The 3447-nt window shown below is 54.1% G+C and overlaps 1 protein-coding gene across 1 annotated transcript in view; it reads right to left on the minus strand.

Annotated features, from left to right (window-relative positions):
- Positions 1–3447, minus strand: part of COL27A1 (collagen, type XXVII, alpha 1) — a 175205-nt gene that overhangs the window by 167883 nt on the left and 3875 nt on the right. The gene's annotated exons all lie outside the window — the stretch shown is intronic.

Below are 3447 nucleotides of genomic sequence, written 5' to 3' on the forward strand. Positions count from 1 at the left end.
CAGTACACAGAAGGTGGAGATGAAGCATCAGTGTGGCCAACCCTCCCTCCAGCAGACACCTCGCACCATGTTCTTTCAGGGGTTTATGCTGGTATCTGCAGACAGAGGGCTGATGGGTTTCAAACCACTGGTCCTTGTCCTCCTAATTGGGAACTAGATCTTGTGTATTCACTGCACAAATCTGACCCAGACCTAACTCCCACCTCTGAGCTCCTGCCGGTGACAACCTGCTTCCTCACTCCCCAGGTGCAAGACTGAGGGACGCGGCTGTGATGACCCAGACACCTCCCAGCAACTTCCTACCATGGGGCGTCTTTCCTGACAACCCATTCCTTGGTCTCCTCTGGGTTATTGACTTTGCTGCTGCGTGAAGCAACAACACTCACTACTGGCCCTGGCCTTTGTGTTCTCAGTTAGTAACTGGAGCCCTCGACAAACAGAAGTGCTAAGCCCTGATCTGTCATCTAACTCCTTTTTTGTCCTTCCAACAAATGCCTTTGCATTCCTTCATTTTGTGAATGGGCTTTGGCAGGGTCGTATAGAAGTCCCCATTGTTTCCATTTGCACTTCACTAAGCGTCCATCATTTCTACTTATGCCCCCAACAAATTGGCAAAGAAAGAGAAAAGGGGGAAAAAAACCCACTTCTGTTCTCTGTGTCTGTCTCCGGTCAGAGATTTCCTACAACCCCTTCACCACAAGACCTGGGCAACCCTTGGTCAATAAAGTAACCTCCATAAACCCCGTTTTCAAGCAGGGCAGATTTCACCCCCTCAACCTGCTGCAGAAAGGGCATGAAGATGGAGCTTTCTTGAAAGGACCAGCTCAGAGTGGCACATCGAGGAGGCAGGAAAGGGGGGACCTGGACACTGGACCTCAGCTGGTAACCCTGGCTGTGACACTGCCCTTCTCTCCTGGGACACAACTCCAGGAGGCCGTGTGTGGTCACACTCCCCTCTACCCCAAGGCACCCAGGGCACACACATCATTTACCTGCCCATTGCTGAATCTGCCCAGCAGTGCCATAATCCATCCCCAGACCACCTGCCTGGCTTGTACGTGATGGTCTTTTCCTCTTAAAACAGAAGCTGTGCCCTCCTCCAGCCCTTCCTAAGGGCAGACCCACCTTGATGGTGCCAGGTGGGTGCTGTACCGTCTGTGAGCTTTCTCATCCAGCACATGGGTCAGGCAGCCCCCAGAGCAGCTCAGGGCTGTGGCACCACCACCAACTCAGGGCTGTGACAACAAGCAGGCACCATCAGAGGCCTCCAGGAGCATCAGGCAAGCTTCCTCCATGGCCAACACATGGCACTGGGGCTGGAAGGGGCCAAGGAGGCACAATGACAGCTCAACAGCACAAGTGCCACGGTCTGGACAGGAGCTCAATGCACAGCTGAATGCAAAACCTTCTGTGGTTCAGTCAGCCTGTGCTCACTAAAAATGCACCAATGGAAAGGATGAAAAGGGGCATTTTAAGCTTGCAGAGCCTGTAAAACTTTGTGTTCTTCTGGTTTTACAAGCCTTGGCTGCTCAAGCCAGGACAAGGCTTCAGCACATTCTGCAACTGCTTCTCCTTCCCTGCTGAGCCAGCCCTCCCACTCCCATCCATGGGTCTCCTGCACCTCTGGCAGCTTCTCGGCCACCAGCCCAGCTCCAGAGGATGCTGCAGGAGCGCTGGGACAAGCGGGACCTCCAGTGCCATGTGGGAACACACCAGAAGGCTCCCATTACAAGCTGCCTTCAGGAAGCACAACCCTCACCCACCCCGAGGAAGACTTGGCGGCACACGGGTGGCCTGGCAAACCCAGGCACAAGCCAGCTCTGGGCTCAGAGGACCTTCTCCAAGACGAAGGGCCTCGATGGGCACATCCAGCTGTGGGACTGGTAGGATGCACAGCACTCAACTCTGGCCAAGCAAATCACAACCCAGCACCAAAAAGCCCATCTGGAGATAATGCGAAGGGCAGCAAGCGACCTCTGCTGAGGAGGGAACGGATCAGCAGCATGCTGGCGAGGTATTTAACCCAGAGGAGATCCTGGGAACAAAAGGCACACAGATTCAGAGTCACCAGGAAAGCCCAAAGGGCAGGTTTCCCGTGGCACCACAACACTCAAACCCACTGCAGCCCTGCACAGCCCCAGCCTGGGACACCGAGATGGAAGGACTGAGATAGACCTCTGGTGAGTAGGCAACCACGCTGCCTTCTCCTGGGTCCTCGATTCCTAACCCTGACCTCAGCAGGGTCCAGCTTGCCCTGGGACACGAGCAGGACCTCCCTGTCCTCATCTGCAGCACGGTTGTGGTCAGCTTCTCCATCCTGCTCAGAAAGTGGTGCTCTGTGAAAGGACGGTGCCTCCTGCCAAGTATCTCCCCAGCATCGGGGCCCTTCCCCTCGCCGTGACGCAGCGCTGCTCTCCGTCTTTCAAAAGAATCTTTATCTGTCCCTTCCCCTTTTTGACTTCTCCATTTTTCGCGGGGTCCCCCCAAGCTGGCATTTCGCTCCAGACCGTGCCCGACACGAAAAAGGTGCAACTGGGAGTCTCTGCAGTTACCAGCATCTCCAGACATGCCACAGCCACGTCCGGGCAGAAAAAAATAAAAAAAACAAACAAAAAACAAACCCACAACCCCTTAAAGCACTGCAATTCAGTCCTTGTGAGTATATAAACACACAAAAAAATAAGACTTCTCAAGGAGACCTGGTTGCAGCCTCTGGGAGAGGTTGGGATCTCTCCTACAGAACTTCACCCCCAGACACACGCGGGCGGGGAGAGCCTACAAAGGAAACTGCACATTCATCCCCGTCCAGGCGCTAAGGGGGGGGCTGCCGGGAGCGGGGTGACCCTCGGGGTGAAGGGGAGGTGATGTCCGGGCAGAAAAAAATAAAAAAAAAAAACAAAAAACAAACCCACAACCCCTTAAAGCACTGCAATTCAGTCCTTGTGAGTATATAAACACACAAAAAAATAAGACTTCTCAAGGAGACCTGGTTGCAGCCTCTGGGAGAGGTTGGGATCTCTCCTACAGAACTTCACCCCCAGACACACGCGGGCGGGGAGAGCCTACAAAGGAAACTGCACATTCATCCCCGTCCAGGCGCTAAGGGGGGGGCTGCCGGGAGCGGGGTGACCCTCGGGGTGAAGGGGAGGTGGCCCCCAAATCCCCCTCGCCCCCCTTTCCCAGCCTTTCTCCCCCCCCCCGGGCTGAGGCTGGCAGAAGCAGGGGGATCCTGTACACAACTTTTTTCAAACTGCCAGGCAGAAGAATCCCAGTCTTTCCAAGGGAGTGTCGGTAAATCATCATTACATCCGACAACGCAACCAAGAGGGATTAACCCTTTGCTGGTCCAACCCCGGAAAATAATCATCATAATAATAACAACAAACAACAACAAGAAGAAAATTTAACAATGAAAAAAAGTAAAAGCCGGCCCCAGCTGTGCGAGGA

The sequence above is a fragment of the Calidris pugnax genome, unplaced genomic scaffold (assembly GCF_001431845.1).
Source record: "Calidris pugnax isolate Ruff unplaced genomic scaffold, ASM143184v1 scaffold22, whole genome shotgun sequence".
In the NCBI taxonomy this organism is placed as follows: Eukaryota; Metazoa; Chordata; class Aves; order Charadriiformes; family Scolopacidae; genus Calidris; species Calidris pugnax.